General features: G+C 38.6%; 1 protein-coding gene and 1 pseudogene across 8 annotated transcripts in view; one reads left to right on the forward strand and one right to left on the reverse strand.

Annotated features, from left to right (window-relative positions):
* The window catches only part of ARID4B (AT-rich interaction domain 4B), a 139,422-nt gene that overhangs the window by 9,993 nt on the left and 109,645 nt on the right, over positions 1–19,784 (forward strand). The window lies entirely within an intron of this gene.
* LOC102169255 lies at positions 4,366–4,927 on the reverse strand (annotated as a pseudogene). The gene has a single exon (XR_001297388.2). The product of XR_001297388.2 is annotated as a 40S ribosomal protein S24 pseudogene (transcript).

Consider the following 19,784-nt stretch of genomic DNA (forward strand, 5'->3'; position numbering starts at 1 on the left):
TTTAGCTATCACTTGAGAGAATAATTATTTGTACCTAGTCTTTTACTATTGAAATGTGTCAGAAAACGGTCTGTATGGGACAGTGAGAGATACTTTATGTAGACTTTTCTTATTTAAGCCATTTTTTCCCCTAATTTATAGATGGGTTTTTGGCAGTGTGACTTAACTAACTATAGGATATTTAAAGTCCTATGTCAGGGTTTTGACGAACAGTGGACTGCTGTCTCCTAATTTGATAATCTTGCAGGGCATGCTTGCTTAGAAGAATGTAATTGGTAACTGTTTAGTAAGTTTCACTTAAAGTCACACTAACTTCTATCATTTTCTTTAATAACAGAAATGAACATTATAAATCATCAAATCTTAGACCAAATGACATTTAAAGAAAAGACTTACCTGATACTGATAGTAAAAGTTATACTTGAAAATGACTATAAAAACCATCTTTTTTTAGTTAAAAGTGCCCAGTAAATAGTGTAGCTTAGTGATTAAGAGCATATGGCTTGGAAAGAGAGAGGTCTTGTTCCCAGGGCTGTCTTTCTGTGTTCTGGCTGTTGAAGTTTGGGGAAAGTTGTTTATTTTTGAAGTGAAAGTAAACATCAGATTCATTTTCTTGCAAAGTGGGATAGTAATATAGTTACCTTACAAGGTTGTATAAGTATTAAATGAAATAACATTTAACTTAAACTACATGTTCTGAGTAGTCAGTACGTGGTAGCTGCATTATTCTGGTAAAAGCTGTCACTTCTTTTATAAATGGGTAGAGTGAGGATTCTTTCATCGAGACTGCTTGGGATTAAATTGGGACTCTCACGCTTGCCAAGTTGTGGGCAGTTTTCTTTAACTTTCTAGGAAGGCTGGTGTCCTTGTCTTATGAGGAATGGTGGTAGCACTTACCTCATGGGGTTGTTAGGGGTGACTAAGTGTAATGACACGATCTACTCCATAAATTGAAGCTATTATTGTTAATTCATGGAAAGAATGTGTAAATGCTTATGAGTTGAAATGCTTTGGGGGTGATATAGTGACTCTAGCCTCTTTTAACTTAAAGGTTGATTTGGAAGTTGGGGGAAGAAATTACAGTTTTGTGATTAAGATTGAAGCCTGTTATTACTGTCTTTGTGAAATCCTTAAAAAGACTGTTCAAGGGAAGGTGAAAACCAGATTTCTTTATTCTTAGAACTCTGCCTCCATTCAGACCTGTATTTATTCTAGCCCTTCCTGATGCAGAATCTTCTCTTAGTAAATACTTGCCCTTTCTTCTAATTTGCTGCTGGCTTGTCTAGATGGGATTCTTTGAAGGGAAAAGTAAATTTTACTTCCAAGCCTGGAGGTTTTGTGTTGGATTAGGTGAGCCACTGGAGATGTTCATTTTCTAAGCGAGCATCCACATCCAGCCTTGCTTATATAGGGAAAAGTCTTCTTTCTTCTCATGGTCTGATCTGATCTCTGTTCGGATGTGGCGGTTAGTCACCTGAAGCTGCTCTGGCGCGGCGCGCTGTGGGGGTGGGGTGTACGAGGCCTGGGGCCCTGCCAAGCCTGAGTCTGTCTACCCGAGAGACTAAAAGGAAAACTGAACAGGCTCAATGACAAAGAGCTACTATTGCTCCCAGAGTTTAAATGAGGCAGCTTGGCTTATACCTATTCGGGAGCTCTAAAAAATTTAGCTTTTTATATTTTCAGTTTTATCTTGCTGAGTGTATCTCATCCAAGGCCCCATTTCTTTTCTTTTTAATCTGAATATCCTTGTTGAAAGTTGTTCAGTGATTTCTTTTTTTCTTGTCTGGGCCCCTTGGCTTGTGGCATCTTAGTTCCCGGTCCTAGGATTGAACCCAGGCCTCCTGCAGTGAAAACGCAGAGTCCTAACCACTGGACTGCCAGGGCAGCCCTATGTTCAGTGATTTTTTTAAAAAGTTGTTCAGTGTCAGAGGGCTTCACACTTAGTAAGTCACCTAATTTTGCCTTGCCTCAATTTGGAGAAATACTTTTCTAAACTAATCTGTCCTGTTCCTAGCAAGATTAAATATATATTTTTAAGTATAAAAGCAATTGCAGTTTGCTGTAGATGTTAAAAAATTACAGAAAGATAATGTATACAGTGAATAGTAAAAGTCATTACCTTCTTCCTGTTGGTAGCTTGATTTAAAAGTTTGGAGTATGTTCTTCCGTAACTTTTTCCTTGCATGTATAAACTTATATATTTTTTGATACGTTTGATTTTACAAAAATGGGCTTATACTTTGCATATTGTTCTGTGGCTGTTTTTACATCTTTCTATATCAATTTATAAAAGATATATATCATTCTTCTTTGATGCCCTCAGAAAGATTTTATTTGCATTCAGTATGCTATTTTCTCTACTACCAAATGATTTACTTAGGGCAATGCCATGTTTCTTTAGCTTTACGTTAATGGCAGATAAGTATAGGCCTTGCTTAGTGGTGTTCAGCACTCAGTAGACATTCAGTGCATGCGTGCTCAGTTGCTCAGTTGTGTCCAACTCATTGTGACCCCATGGACTACAGCCTGCCAGTCTCCTCTGCCCAAGGGGCTTTCGAGGCAGGAATACTGGAGTGGCTTGCCATTTCCTCCTCCAGAGGGTCTTCCTGATTCAGGGACTGAACCTGCATCTCTTGCATTGACAGATGGATTCTTTAACGTTGAGCCACCTGGGAAGCCCAGGTATTCAGTTCAGTTCAGTTCAGTTCAGTTGCTCAGTCGTGTCCGACTCTTTGCAACCCCATGAATCGCAGCATGCCAGGCCTCCCTGTCCATCACCATCTCCCGGAGTTCACTCAGACTCACATCCATCAAGTCAGTGATGCCATCCAGCCATCTCATCCTCTGTCGTCCCCTTCTCCTCCTGCCCCCAATCCCTCCCAGCATCACAGTCTTTTCCAATGAGTCAACTCTTCGCATGAGGTGGCCAGAGTTTGGAGTTTCAGCTTTAGCATCATTCCTGCCAAAGAAATCCCAGGACCGATCTCCTTCAGAATGGACTGGTTGGATCTCCTTGCAGTCCAAGGGACTCTCAAGAGTCTTCTCCAACACCACAGTTCAAAAGCATCAGTTCTTCGGTGCTCAGCCTTCTTCACAGTCCAACTCTCACATCCATACATGACCACAGGAAAAACCATAGCCTTGACTAGACGGACCGTAGTCGGCAAAGTAATGTCTCTGCTTCTGAATATGCTGTCTAGGTTGGTCATAACTTTCCTTCCAAGGAGTAAGCGTCTTTTAATTTCATGGCTGCAGTCACCATCTGCAGGGATTTTGGAGCCCCCCAAAATAAAGTCTGACACTGTTTCCACTGTTTCCCCATCTATTTCCCATGAAGTGATGGGACCAGATGCCATGATCTTTGTTTTCTGAATGTTGAGCTTTAAGCCAACTTTTTCGCTCTCCTCTTTCAGTAGGTATTATTAATTTATTTGAATATCTAGTACTACTAGGTGGTGAATAGACCCAGTCCTCTGTAGCATTTATGATAGTCTCTCATAACTCTATAGATTATTATTACAGCTGCTGTTAGTGAAATCTGATTGCATGAGATTGCTCTTAAAAGGTAAGCCGTGGGAGGTAGTGAGGGAACATCCCGTGCTATATGCCTGTTTCTGAAGAAGCTAATGTTGTTCTTGGGATCTCTAGTAGCGTTTATTAGAAAGGTTACTTTGGGACAGACCACTCTAGGTAATGACCCCAGCAGATGCTTAGTCAGAACATGTGGTTTGTAAAGTATTTTTTTTAAGCACTATAGTTAGGTTTTTAAATGGCACATTACATTTGTAAAATTTCATAATCATTAGTTATTTCTTATAACGTCCCTTTGAGGCAGGTCAGCAGCATTTTTCCTTTTTTATGGTTGAAGAAGCAGATGCAAAGATGTTGAGTGATTTGCCCACGGGCACACTAAAGTTATGGCAGAATCTGTTCTTCTGTTAGTAAACGGAACCATGCTGCTTTCTGCTAGTTATGCGTGAGTTAGAAAGGTGTTATCATTTCGTGACCTTTTGATGGGCTTATGGAATAGCAAGTATAGCTTAGAAACCGTTTACCTACTTTCATTGAAAGGAACAGTTTTAAAGCTAAAACTTATTTGCATTGTGATAGTAAATATTTTAGGGAAACATCCTATTCTCTTAAATGTAGAAGAAATTATATGAAAATATATTAAAATGAACTACAGTGGACTTAGTTTTTCTGGGAGAACCTATTCTAGCTTGAAATTGTAAGTAAGAGGAAAATAGTACAAGGCTTGAAGATATTTTAAAGTAGGAGAAAAATGAATTGTCAGGGTATATTTTCATGAGTAATTTGAATTGAAACACTATGGCGTATAGAGTCAGAAGAGAATTTTTTTTTTTTTTTTTTGTAAAAGGTCTTAGTTTATTTTCTCTTTCATGAAAAATCTGCACAATCACCACAGATACAGTCACTGCAGAATCTTTACTCCTTCTGTTGTCCAATCTCCAGCTCACTTTTTACCAGCACCAACGTTGGCCTTTGCAGTCCCCCTGACTTTCTTCATTCTGTTCTTGCGTTCCTTTCGCTGTTTTCTTGAGGTCTTTTTCTTCTCATACAGGCCATGTCTTGCAAGCCTATGTTTGGGCTCATTCTTCTTCGCGTAATCCAAGGAATCGTAAATCATGCCGAAGCCAGTTGTCTTGCCACCACCAAAATGAGTTCTGAATCCAAATACAAAGATGACATCTGGTGTGGTCTTGTACATTTTGGCCAGTTTTTCCCGAATTTCTGTTTTAGGTACTGTTGCCTTTCCAGGGTGAAGAACATCCATGACCATTTGTTTCCGCTGAAGCAGTCGGTTGGTCATGAACTTCCTAGTCTGGATAGTTACTGTGTCGTTCATGATGGCGGCTGATCTTCAAGCAGCCAGGGAGGAAAAGAGCAGAAGAGAATTTTAAAGATCGTTTGGACCTGTGGATTTAGACCCCAACTCTCCTGCCATGTAACAGCATGGAACGTTATCTAGGCTAAAAAAGTGTCCTACACTTTCCTTACTCATGCCCACCCAAAAAAAAGTATCTATAATTTTGGTAACATTCCTTAAGTTATTAGTTTGCTTGTCTGAAATATCCTCTGTTTCCTTGTTAGGACTTGATTCTATTGTTCTGTAAATTGCTGGTATATTTTTAAAAAATATTTTAAAATTCAGGATTAATTCCTGTGTACTTTTTTTTTTAAGATGTCAAGAAACTATTATGTAAGAGTATACAAGTTGAATTTTGGTACTACCTGTGTTGTTCACAAACTTCAGCAAATTCCTGCAGAATGGTGACAGATTTAGGCTGTATTTATTTCATATTGCTGCTATAACAAGTTACCAAATATTTAGTGGCTTAAAACAACACAGAGTTATTATTTTATAGTTCTGTATGTCAGAAATCTGAACTGGGTCTCAGTGAACTGAATTCCTTCCGTGGTCTCTCGGGGAGAATGTTCCTTGCTTTCTCAAGCCTCTGGAGGCTGTACACATACTGTTGGTTGTGTTCACTCCTCTGTCTTCAAAGCCAGCAGCTTAGTATCTTCAAATCTCTCTGGCTTTGACACTGCTTCTGCCTCCCTCTTTCACTTATATTAGGGCCCTTGTGATCTCATTGGGCCCATTCAGATAATCCAGGATAATCTTCCCATTTCAATGTCAGTTGGTTAGTAACCTTAATTCTGTCTGCAACCTTAATTCCCTCTTGCTATTTAACAGCAGTTTCACAGATTCAGGGAATTAGGATACAGACATTTTTGGGGAGGCCATTATTCTGCCTACTACAGACTCCTTAGTTCAGCAGGACCTATTTAACCTTTTAGGCTGTTCCATAAAGTGAGATTAATATTTACTGTTTGCTACAAAGGAATTTTATGGAAATGGAAATTATATGCCATTGCAGACAGACCATGCATAGAATACACTCAGAAATATTAACTGATGCTTTCTGGTTGGTCTTATGTATTAGGTAGATGCTTAACTTGTGGATAGGTCGTCTCTGCAGTAAGCAGTGAGTGGGTTTAGTAAACTCCAGTCTGAAAACCTGGAGTTAACACTTGGCCTCTGGAAGCAGAACAGGATGTCAGTGACTCACAGGCTTTCCAGAGAATGAGCCTTCTCTACTGTTGTTTACTTTTCATTTGACTCTTATAAAGGCAGGCTTTTGTCTTAGAATTCAGCTTTTCCAGACCTTTGCTTGTTGAGGATAGTGTTAATTTATAGCATAGAGTTGAAAAAAATAGATGAATGCTTAACTGTAATTTGTTTTATGCTTTGAATCTGTTTTAGTCTGAAAGATACAACACATTTTTTAAAGCAGTATGCTTTTCTACTTCCTTTTTCAAAGAAAGTTATGACAATAATTAATGGAGAGGCCTTGAGTAATTGTAGTTTTAAATCTCAACTCCTGATGATTGATTGTTTTGTATGTGCCAACTTCATATTCTTTTTTGAAGTTAAACTTGGAGAATTGCTGTGTTTAGTGTTGTCATTTCCTAAATTTTCTTTTAGTCTTTCAGCTCTCAAAACTGTGGTGCTGTGAGGCAGGATTCACAGACTGGAGTAGTAGATAGTGGAAATGGCTGTTAGAAAACCATTCTCTAAAGTCAAAGGGAATTTTAAGGGTAGATATGTCATCTCTGTTATTTCTGTCTCCAGGTTAAAATTTGAGTTACATTTCTCTAGGGGCTCCCCTGGTAGTTCGGCTGGTAAAGAATCCTCCTGCAGTGCAGGAGATCCCCGTGCGGTTCCTGGGTTGGGAACATCCCCCTGAAGAAGGGGCAGGCTACCCGCTCCAGTATTCTTGGGCTCCCTGGTGGCTCAGCTGGTAAAGAATCCATCTGCAGTGTGGGCGACCTGGGTTCAATCCCCGGGTTCGGAAGACCCCCTGGAGGAGAGCATGGCAACCCACTCTGGTATTCTTGCCTGGAGAATCGCCATGGACAGCGGTGCCTAGTGGGCTATGATCCATGGGTTTGCAAAGAGTTGGACACGACTGAGCAACTAACCACACAGCACAGCTCTAAAATAAACATAACAAAACATTCCTGTGTGATTACTCGCTAGGTCATCTTGTAGATATAGATGGAAAGAGAAATCCACTGACTGTCTTACTGCAAATATGTTTCAAGTAAGAAATTGAAATTTTCTCAGTTCTGTGGTAGGAATAAGTTGGTTTTTCTCTGCGTTGCATTATCACATATTTCTTTGCACATAGCTGCTGACTGAGTATGATTTAAGTTAGAATGTTTCTGAAGATTGAGTTGTAACCAGTCATTTGTCTCTTCTAGCATTAGCGGATCCTCTGATTCTGCCCTTCTGTCCTTTTCTTCTAGTTATCTTCTACATAGTTCTAGCAGTGCCCTTATCACACTCGAATGACAGGCAGTAAATCCTGGACAATTATTTTCATACATTCATCAGTACAAAATAAGTTGCACAAAGTTCTGTCTGCCCTGAGTTGTAAATTTATTCTCTCAAGGTTTCTATTTTACATATATCAACTATTTCTGTTATATATATATATCAAATAGTGTTTTGTAAAATGTAGATAAATGAATGATTTGAGTTCGGTAGCACATGGTACTGTATTCAAATTATCTAACTTTAAAAAAATTAAATATCAGCACCTCATTTTAATGAAGGTGATAAATTCAAGCACCACCCTTCATTCCCAGATGTCATTACAGGTGTATTAGAAGCACACAAGCGTGTGTTTCAGGATGTGCTGTTGCACACCTCGCCACCCTTGTGACGGAGCAGTAGTGGGATGGAGTCGTTAGGGTTGAATTCGGCGCTGCCCCTCGCCTAGTCACAGGACCTTTGGCAGTTACGTAAAATGGGGAGAATAATATTTGTTCCAGACACATTATACATTTAAGAACTGTGAGGGACTCTAAAGACTTCTGCTGGTCCTAAAAGAAGCCTTACACTCCTTTGCAGACTAAGGCTTTGGGCACCTACCACCCATGGATAAGAATTATGAATTCAAACTGGTGTAGACCTGCCTCCTCACTTGGCTCTCCTGACTCATAATCCAGCGTTCCTTTCCATTATATTGTAGAGAACTGCTCTACTTGTACACCAGTGCCAGGATTCGGATCCTCAAATGAAAGGTTGAATGCTGATAGGCAAGAAGTGATTTTGTTTTGTTTTTTTAAATGAGAAAATAACTCCTTGATGTATTAGTGTCTGATGTTAAATTTTGACGAGACTGAACTCTCAGGATTTGTTATCGTTATTAGGATATTAAACTTTTGGAAATTTTAAAAACACAGTTTGTCCCCTAGAAAAACACTAAAAGCTTTTTATACATATATAAACTTGGATTAAGTTCAAACTTTAAGATGTACAATGAGAGACTTACAAGACTGCAGTTTTTAATGAATGAAATGCCTCTGTGTATGGATCAAAGCCAGCTTTCATGGTAAGTATGAACAATGTGGTTTGGTTCCCCATCTCCATGCCCATCCAGTTACAACTTAAATTGCCTTGATTGCATATTAGCTGAATTAAGTGTTGATGAAACAAATATGGGGTCCTAATTAAGCACAATGAAGATCTTACATTAGTGAAGCAGTATATTACCTAAGCACAAATCTGCTAAACAAATATTTAACCAGTCCAGTGGATAGGCACAGTGACTATAATGCAGATAGTAATTTACATGCATGTTTAATATGATGTAGTAATTGGCATTTGGATTCATATAAATATGTTATTTGAAATACAGTATTTTTAATTTTTGGAAAGTTGAATGATATTAAAATCTAGGGACTCTAATAAAAACAGATTGTTAGAGGTGAATACACTTGAGGGTAGCAAGCACACTGGTGATACACAGCTTTAAAACTTTATTATAGAAACTTAAAACATACTAAAATGAAGTTCAGTTAATTTTCCCATCCTTAGCTTCAGCCATTGTCAACATTTTGCCTTTCTTGTTTTATCCTTTTTACTCTGCTGCTCCTTCTCTCCCCTCCCCATCACCATGTAGGATTTTAAAGCAAATTCCAAGTATTATTTCACAGATATCTTTATCCAAAACATAGGTACAATGCCATTGTCACAACTAATAATGTTAACAGTTTCCTAATGATATCCTATCGGAGAAGGCAGTGGTTCTCCACTCCAGTACTCTCGCCTGGAAAATCCCATGGACGGAGGAGCCTGGTGGGCTGCAGCCCATGGGGTTGCTAAGAGTTGGACACGGCTGAGCGACTCCACTTTCGGACACGACTGAGCGACTTCCCTTTCACTTTTCGCTTTCATACATTGGAGAAGGAAATGGCAACCCACTCCAATGTTCTTGCCTGGAGAATCCCAGGGACCGGGAGCCTGGTAGGCTGCCCTGTATGGGGTCGCAGAGTAGGACATGACTGAAGCAACGTAGCAACAGCAGCAGCAATGATATCCTATAGTTAGAAATGTTTAGATATTTCTGTCTCCAAAATGTTTTTCACAGTTGGATTGTTTGCATTAAGTTCCAGATAAAGTCCTCATGTTGCAATTGAAAGTTATGTCTCTTAAGCCGAGTCATTTATTCTGTGAAGTCTCCTGCCTGTTCATGCCTTACATTTGATGAAGGGTCCATGCCATTTAGTCTTTCCCTCATTCTTTGTTTGGCTCATTGCATCTTTTTGATTTTGTTTAACCCCTAACTTTACTGTAAGCTGGTCATTAGTTCCAGAGGCTTTTTTAGTGAGCATTATAGTAGGTGAGGCATTCTTTCTACTGCATATCATTAATTCACTGTTACTAATGCTATGATTGGTCAGTGATTTTAGGTGTTGTCAGTCTTATTTGGCTGTAATAAACATCCTGTCAACTTTCACTCTGATTTTAGCCCCTGCTAGTGATTGTCGTCTGCTTCATTGTATAAGGATTACAAAATAGGTTTTTAATTATATTACTCCTACTACATTTGCATATTTAATGACTCTGCAATACATAAATGCAGAATAAATGATTATTTCCCCCCTGACTTTGCTGGTGTTTAGAATAATGGGTTGGTGCTACAGGAAGCTCTTAAAATGACCAGTGAAGTTTTTTGTTTGTATCTGTTTTAGTTGTTTTAGTGTCATGGGTTTTTATGTATTATTTGTGTCTTCATCAGTTGTGGTTGCTGTTGGTGATACTTTAATTGTCTCATCTTTGGGCGTTTGGAGTCTCTTCAAATGGACTCCTATGTTCTTTTGATAACTTCATTACTTTTTGTCACAAGGAATCTCAGGTTTATCTTGTACATTTCTTGTCCCAGACTTGGAATCGGATATTTCTTCAGGAAGCCCTGGTTTCTTCAAGCGAGAAATGGTTTTTAGAAATCACAGTCGGGATATTAGGGGTATTACTTGGTACTGGTTTCGTTATTGCTTCTAGATATTTTTAGTGCTTAGACTCAGGAAATGATTGTTTTTTGTTTGTTTTTAAAGAAGAGAAATAAATAGAGGACTTTTACTGATATTTTCAATTTCCATAAAAATTACAGAGATTTAAAAATATATATATTTTATTTATTTACTTTTGGCTGTGTTGGGTCTCTGTTGCTGTACAGGCCTTTTTCTCTCGTTGTGGCCAACAGGGGCTCCTCCGTTGGGACCAAGTGGGGTGTGTGGGCTTCTCATCGCAGCGTCGTCTTCTGTTGTGGAGCGTGGGCTCTAGGGTGTGCGGGCTTGGTTGCGACTCCTGGCGCTGAGCGCAGGCTCAGTAGTTGTGGTGCATAGGCTTTGTTGCTCCAGAGCATGTGGCATTTTCCTGGGCCAGGAATTGAGCCCACATCTCTGCATTGGCAGGTGGAGTCTTTAACACTGAGTCACCAGGGAAGCCCCAGAGTTTTGATTTTGACTTATTTTCTATTTGTATCTTTTTTATTTTATGCTAAAAATACTCCTAACAACTTAAGAATATATTGCGTATAACATGTATACATTTTGAAATAATACATCTTACTAGTCATAAGAAGACTAATTAACGCAACTTAAGATTCCTTTATGTTATTTTTGTCCTTAGGCTATATTCCACTAGGGATATAAGAACAGAATACTTATTTTAAATTGGATTGAAATAATTGTTCCTATGTGCTTATCCTGCCAACTTGAAAAACAGGTCATTTACTTCACTTGCTTTTGATTTTTCAGGAATACTCTTAATTTTTCCTTATTAATTTTTTGATAAAAAATATTTACATTGTTTCAAAATGCTAGGGGTATTTTTTTTTAAATGCTGCTGTTTGACACATCATAATTCTCCCAATATTCTATCACTAACTAAAGCAATATATCATTTTACCATATATTTTAAAATTTAATATCTGCTTGTATGAGTTTTTAAGGTTCAAATTTAAAAGTCCAGTGGATGGCTGCTAGATGGCAGTAAATAGTTCTTGTTTATATATTGCTTCTTAGAATTTCCAATGTTTTACTGGATTTTGTCATGAGAAGGCAAATGATATATAGTTGCTTAAACGTTGTGATTGTGATGTTTGCAGATAATCAGTAAATAATTCCACCCTCCTCCCTAGTCAATTAACAACTATTTAAAGATGTCTTACAGGCTGATGTATTGACATCACAACACAGAGTCAAACTTCTAGATTATGTGGCTTAAATTTGCCAGATGGGGCACTTTTCTATTGGAGGAGAAAGAAGGAATCTTATCCCAGAAGTTTTTTTTGTGTGTAATTTTGCTGAATGCCTGGCTGCCATGGAAATAGATGTTAAAATAAGCTCTTGAGTAGGTAGGCGGAGACAAAACTGGCTGTGCTGCTGTGCTGGGCGCTAGACTTTATTGGGCCCTGCCTTCCTCTCATCCTTCCTCTTTGTTTTCCTTGTTTTTTCAGTGTCTGTGCTTTTAGAATATTCTGTGTGCTGGCTTACATAAGTTCATCAGTGGTTTGCTTTTGCCTACACTGGTACTGTTTAGATAAGTAAGGTATTTTATCTCATAGGTTATTGAATTGGCTTTTTTTTTTTTTAAGTAAATTCTTACTGATTTACTATACTTAAGGGGTATAGACTGGTATATTGATGGTGTTTTTTTTTTTTTTCTTTTAAGCAGTTTTATTGAAGTGGGCACATTAGGTGTTAATGCTTCTTGGAAAAGGTCTGGAAGGACCTGTATCAAGTTGTTAATGGTGGTGGGAGTATAGAAAATGTTTAGTGTCTACTTTGTATTGTTAAAATGTTTGATTTTTTTTAATCGAATGTGTACTGCTTCATTAACTGTAAAATTTTCCACTTCCAAAAAGCTTGTTAGTAATCAGTAATTCAAATGTATAAAAATCTGAGGAAAAGTAGAAATCCTCTGTTATTGCATATTTATTTATTTATTTATTTGGCCTTGACTCTGACATTGAATTGTGTAATGTTGGTCCGTAGTTACTGTACCTAGATACCAAGGCTAACACTATTTATGTCATAGTGTTGTCATGAGGTTAAATGGGATAATATTCAGTTCAGTTCAGTTCTGTTCAGTTGCTCAGTCGTGTCCGACTCTTTGCGACTCCATGAATCGCAGCACGCCAGGTGTCCCTGTCCATCACCAACTCCCGGAGTTCACTCAGACTCACGTCCATCGAGTCAGTGATGCCATCCAGCCATCTCATCCTCTGTCGTCCCCTTCTCCTCCTGCCCCCAATCCCTCCCAGCATCAGGGTCTTTTCCAGTGAGTCAGCTCTTCGCATGAGGTGGCCAAAGTACTGGAGTTTCAGCTTTAGCATCATTCCTTCCAAAGAAATCCCAGGGTTGATCTCCTTCAGAATGGACTGGTTGGATCTCCTTGCAGTCCAGGGGACTCTCAAGAGTCTTCTCCAACACCACAGTTCAAAAGCATCAATTCTTCGGCGCTCCGCCTTCTTCACAGTCCAACTCTCACATCCATACATGACTACTGGAAAATATTACTAAAGCATAATGCCTGGCACATGATCAGTGAGCAGGGGAGTCTTTGTAGATGCTCTGTAGGTCTTAGGAGGGGTATAGCTGTGTACATATGAGGAGTGTATTGTGTAATCTTACAAAAGCTTTGTCTTCATTTGAGCTCACTACCTTCTCTTGGCACTTCAACTTTTCTTCCTTGTATATATATTCCCAGAGGACTCATTTCCAGTTTTTCTGCCCAACAGAGACTTTGGGTCCACTTTATACCTGTTGTGTTACTGTTACCTACAAATTGGTATATTCATTTATCTTGCTCAGTAAAGTGTAAGAAGTCAGAATTGAGGTTTTATAGGTATCCTTGATGAATTGACCTCCTCAATATCAAACTGGGTCATGTGATTTTAAAAAAGGAATTTTTGGTTTGTTTCTTCTAGATGTCACTGTAGATATAACCTGGGAAGTTTGGAATTTTCAAGAGCCTTTGTTGATACATAAATCAACAGCTTTGGAAATCAGTGTTTGGAACTATTCCCAGAATATTACGGATATGAGGTTTCTGTAGGCATATGTCTACAAATACTTCACAAAGTCAGACTCTTGGGGACAATCAGGATGACTGCAAAACTGTGTCACATATAATATGTAATGAAATACAGAAGCTTATAACTTATTTGCAGATATATTGTTGCAGTTCAAATACCTATTTTTTTTCATTTAATTTTCCTAAAGGTTAAAACACTTATATGGCCAATAAGGTTTTAAAAATACATAAAGTAATATAGTAAGAGAAAGCTTACATTCCATCTTTTCCCTCCATTTTTTTGAATTTCCTTCTTTCTGCTGGTGTTTATCATGCATCATCATTCCGGTATTTCCTATGCAGAGAAAAACAAACACAGATTTGCCTTCTTATTCCTCTCTCTCTCTCTTTCTATTTTACCTTCAGTTTTTAAGTCATACTTACTATTCTGCACTTTTCAGATTTGTCGCTTAACACATCTAGGAAATGTTTCTATACCAGTACATAGAGAGTGCCCTCATTCATGTGTTCTCTTATCACTCTTTTGAGGTATAATTTTTACATCAAAAAATTAAACCATTATAAATGTAAAAACCAATGATTTTAAAATAAATGCATAGCGTTATGCCTTTGTCACCACAGTCCAGTTTCAGAACGTTTTTATCACCTTGAAAAGTTACTTCCTGCACATGTGCGGTCAGTGCTGACTCCCATCTTGAGCCTCAGGTAGCCCTGGGGCACCACACTGGTTTTTGCCAGCTCTGTGCTAGTCAGTTTTATGGATGTGATGTAGTTTTTTAAAACCACTCCCCTATTTTTGGATGTTTGGGTTGCTGTTGACCTTTTTCTTTTACAAACAGTTGTGAGGTGAGGTAACTTTCTACATAATTTCATACCTATGCTAGAGTATCTATAGGATAAGTTTCCAGGAGTAGGGTTACTGATTTAAAGGGTGTATATACATTTTTTTAATAATTATTGCAGGTTTTTCCCCATATAGGTTATACAGACTTATATTCTCCCCTGCAGCATAATTGTTTGTTTGCCCAAACATTACCAGCCAAGTGTGTTACCAGATTTCTGAGCTTGTGCCAGTCTGCTAGTGGAAGATGGTATCTTGGAGTCATTTTATTTGCATTTCTGTTATAAATGACTTAAGGGCCATTTACTTGTATTTGTTTTTATGTCAACTGTCTCTTCTTATGTTCATTTTTCTGTTCAGCAGTTAGTCCTTTTAAAAATGACTCATTTCTAGGTGTTCTTTAAAATCAGAGATTAACTCTTTGTAGAGATACGAATTATAATCCTTTCAGAGTTTGTCATTTGTGTTTCGATTTGCTTGCTTTGTGTAGTTTTTGTTTGTCATGTAGTTTTTTATTGCTAAATTTATCGATATTTCCTTTCATAGCTTCTGAACTTTGAGTTTATTAATTATTTAAAGTAAGGCCTATATTGAATATCCTTCCAAGGTCATTAACTTATCACCAGTTTGAATTAAGTTAGAGATTTAGCCAGATCTACTGACTTGCATCTGTGACAGATACCTTTGAACATGTTACCTGACACATATACAAGTATATCTGTTGGATAAACTTTGGTGTATATTCTTGGGGTTGTTGGATATGCATGTTTTTAAAATTTTGACATTTACCATCACACTGAATCCATGTTTTTCCCAAGACCATTAAGATACATAATTGCTAATAACTGGTGAGGAAATTAAAGGTGATTTGTGTTCAGGGTGCCAGGTTGTGAGACTCCTGCAGTACTACTAGAAAAGCTTTGGTCAAAAATAGAATGGGACAGTGTGAAAGTGTTAGTTGCTCAGTCATGTCTGACTCTTTGCCACCTTATGGACGGACTGTAGCCCACCAGGCTCCTCTGTGCATTGGATTCTCCAGGCCAGAATACTGGAGTGAGTTGCCATGCCCTCTTCCTGGGGATCCTGATGGACTAGGGATCAAACCCCTGTCTCTTACATCAGAGACATTGGCAGGCAGGTTCTTTACCACTAGTGCCACCTGGGAAGCCCCCTAGACTAGAATACTTGGCTGTAAATAATAATCTTTTTCCATTATGTATTGATCTTCACGGCAACAGAATTAAGTTTTAGAAATTCTTGAAGAATTTCCATTATCTCTTAAAGTACCAGTTCTGCATCGTCCTTTCTGACATTTGCCCTAGAGCACCACTTGTACAGGTGCACGAGGAAGCATGTTCTAATTATGTCTATTGCAGCCTGTTTGTGATATTGAAAAAGTGGACACCACTTATATCATTAGTAGAAAAGTTGAACCATCGTAAATTCCTACAATGATTATATCACAAAAGTAATTTGATAGTATTTACTGATTAGAAAGATCTCCAATATATTTTTTCTGTGAAAGAAACATATTTGAAAGGCAATGTGTTAAATATAGTACCAATTATGAAAAATATATTCACAGAGATCCTATATATGGACACATAGACATGTATATAAATGGAAAATTCTGGGAAAAAATCTGGAAAGACATATCCCTGAATGATAAAAGTGATTACCAGTGGGAAGTGGTTTGGGATTGTGTATGGTAATTTAGAACTCTCTTTTAAAGTTTTATTGTTTATACAAGGATAAGATATTCATAGATTGTGTAGCTAAAAGCTAATTTTACACATACTTTGGGAATAAAAGTATGTGGTATTGTACATGTATCCTTGTAAATGCAGAGTAAGGGGACTGGAAGGGTCGTATGAATAGAAGACAGTAGTCTTGTTGATGAGGGATGTGAGAAAAGAAATGAAGAAAAACTGTGTGTACTTTTGTGTACTTCTGTATTTTCATAAAGCACATGATGAATTCATGTATTAATGTCTGTGATGGAAAAAGGAGTAAATTCTTTGAGACCAAGAATTCAATCAGAGTATGATTTCATTTTGTCCGGCTCATTTAATAGTTCTTAATGAAAATACTAGCTGCTAGTTGAATCACTAGGTAGAGAATAAAGATACATTTTACTAGTTTGCTGATTTATTTGCTTGACATGATGTGTTTTCATCACTTTAGGGCAAATACAAGAATAAAACTAAGTAAACCTTTTCCCGTATACCATCATGAATACTAGTTGTTTCTAATATCATGCAGGATGGTAAATATAGAGTTGTTCTCTTCACTTATATCCTCATCTGAAATTTTCTCTTCTGCTCCTCTTTTCTTCTACAACTTCTCCTGCAGTCTGGATATCTCTCTAGTTCAGTTTTCTTAGTTTACTGGCCCAGGATCAGATCTATTCTTATGAAATGGGAATTAGCAGTGATGTTTCCAGTCAGTCCTTCTTTCTCTATCTACCTTATATTTCGTTCCAGATTATGGCAAGAAATACCTGGAGTAACAGGCAAATTTGGCCTTGGAGTACAGAATGAAGCAGGGCAAAGGATAATAGAGTTTTCCCAAGAGAACGCACTGGTCATAGCAAACACCTTTTTCCAGCAACACAAGAGAAGACTCTACACATGGACATCACCAGATGGTCAATGCCGAAATCAGATTGATTATATTCTTTGCAGCGAAAGATGGAGAAGCTCTATACAGTCGGCAAAAACAAGACTGGGAGCTGACTGTGGCTCAGATCATGAACTCTTTATTGCCAAATTCAGACTTACATTGAAGAAACTAGGGAAAACCACTGGACCATTCAGGTATGACCTAAATCAAATCCCTTATGATTATACAGTGGAAGTGACAAATAGATTCAAGGGATTAGACATGATAGAGTGCCTGAAGAACTATGGACAGAGTTTTGTGACATTGTACAGGAGACAGGGATCAAGACCATCCCTAAGAAAAAAGAAATTCGAAAAGGCAAAATGGTTATCTGAGGAGGCCTTACAAATAGCTGTGAAAAGAAGAGAAGCAAAGGCAAAGGAGAAAAGGAAAGATATACCCATTCAAATGCAGAGTTCCAAAGAATAGCAAGGAGAGATAAGAAAGCCTTTCTCAGTTTTCAATGCAAAGAAATAGAGGAAAACAACAGAATGGGAATGACTAGAGATCTCTTCAGGAAAATTAGAGATACCAAGGGAACGTTTCACACAAAGATGGGCACAGTAAAGGACAGAAATGGTATGGACCTAACAGAAGCAGAAGATATTAAGAAGAGGTGGCAAGAATACAGAAGAACTATACAAAAAAGATCTTCACGACCCAGATAATCACGATGGTATGATATCTCATCTAAGGCCAGACATCCTGGAATGTGAAGTCAAGTGGGCCTTAGGGCCCACTTAGGGCCACTACAAACAAAGCTGGTGGAGGTGATAGGATGTTGAGCTATTTCAAATCCTGAAAGATGATGCTGTGAAAGTGCTGCACTCAACATGCCAGGAAATTTGGAAAACTCAGCAGTGGCCACAGGATTGGAACAGGTCAGTTTTCATTCCAATCCTAAAGAAAGGCAATGCCAAAGAGTGCTCAAACTACCGCACAGTTGCACTTATCTCACACGCTAGCAAAGTATTGCTCAAAATTCTCCAAGCCAGGCTTCAACAGTACGTGAACTGTGAAGTTCCAGATGTTCAAGCTGGTTTTAGAAAAGGCAGTTTTAGAAAAGGCAGAGGAACCAGAGATCAAATTGCCAACATCTGCTGGATAATCGAAAAAGCAAAAGCATTCCAGAAAAACATTCACTTCTGCTTTATTGACTACTCCAGAGCCTTTAACTGTGTGGATCACAACAAACTGTGGAAAATTCTTAAAGAGATGAGAATACCAGATCACCTGTTCTGCCTTCTGAGAAATCTGTATGCAGGTCAAGAAGCAACAGTTAGAGCTGGACATGGAACGACAGACTGGTTCCAAATCGGGAAAGAGGTACGTCAAGGCTGTTTATTGTCACCCTGCTTATTTAACTTATATGCAGAGTACATCATGAGAAATGCCAGGCTGGGTGAAGCACAAGCTGGAATCAAGATTGCTGGGAGAAATAATCAGTCACCTCAGATATGCAGATGACACCACACTTATGGTAGAAAGTGGAAAACTGAAGAGCCTCTTGATGAAAGTGAAAGAGGAGAGTGAAGAGGTTAGCTTTAAAGCTCAACATTCAGAAAACTAAGATCATGGCATTTGGTCCCATCACTTCATGGCAAATAGTTGGGGAAACAGTGGAAACAGTGAGCGACTTTATTTTTGGGGGCTCCAAAATCAGTGCAGATGGTGGCTACAGCCATAAAATTTAAAAATGCTTGCTTCTTGGAAGAAAAGTTATGACCAACCTAAGACAGCATATTAAAAAGCAGAGACATTATTTTGCCAACAAAGGTCCATCTAGTCAAGGCTATGGTTTTTCCAGTAGTCATGTATGGATGTGAGAGTTGAACTATATAAAGAAAGCTGAGTGCTGAAGAATGGATGCTTTTGAACTGTGGTGTTGGAAAAGACTCTTGAGAGTCCCTTGGACTGCACGGAGATCCAACTAGTCCATCCTAAAGGAAATCAGTTCTGAATATTCATTGGAAGGACTGATGTTGAAGCCGAAACTCCAGTACTTTGGCAACCTGAACTGACTCATTTGAAAAGACCCTGATGCTGGGAAAGATTGAGGGCAGGAGGAGAAGGAGACGACAGAGGATGAGATGGTTGGATGGCATCACTGACACAATGGACATGAGTTTGAATAAACTCCAGGAGTTGGTGATGGACAGGGAGGCCTGGAGTGCTGCAGTCCATGGGGTCACAAAGAGTCAGACACAAGTGAACGACTGAACTGAACTGAATGGTCTCTCAATTCTGTGTTGTGTTCTTCTAGTTCTTCCGTTTTCCACATGGCAGCCACAGTGATCTAAGACCTACATCAGATTATGTCAGTCCTACGCACAAAATTTTGTAATGGTTCTGCTGCTGTCAGGTCCTGCTTGTCTGTTGGTGGTCAGAACGCTTCTCAGTATGATCATTTATAATTACAGCTTCTGTATTGCCACATTTCCCCTTGCACTCCAGTTCTCCAGAGTGTATTTCTCATTTCAGACTGTCTGAACATCTTGATTCCTTTTCCTTGACCACCTTCCCTGATACCCTAAGACTGATTTATCTCTCTTTATACAGAACGTGGCCACAGTAGTTATTTACATGCTATAATTGCTCACTTGTTTAACTGACGCCTCCACTAGACTTCATCTTAGATTGTGAACCCCGTTCCTATTCAGTTCCTGTCTGTTATCAGCTTTAGGTCAAATATGTGAATCAGTGGATGGTTAATCTTACCATGCATGCCCCTCTCAGCCATTTTCTCTTCCTTTGCTTGTTCTTTCTCTACCTAGCGATAGAGGGAGTAGAAGAAATAGGGAAACGGGTAGAGGAAAAAGGAAACAGGAAAAGAGAAGGGAAGTTTGCTGCTGGGTTCTAGTATTC

This window comes from Capra hircus, chromosome 28 (assembly GCF_001704415.2).
Source record: "Capra hircus breed San Clemente chromosome 28, ASM170441v1, whole genome shotgun sequence".
NCBI classification, from domain to species: Eukaryota; Metazoa; Chordata; class Mammalia; order Artiodactyla; family Bovidae; genus Capra; species Capra hircus.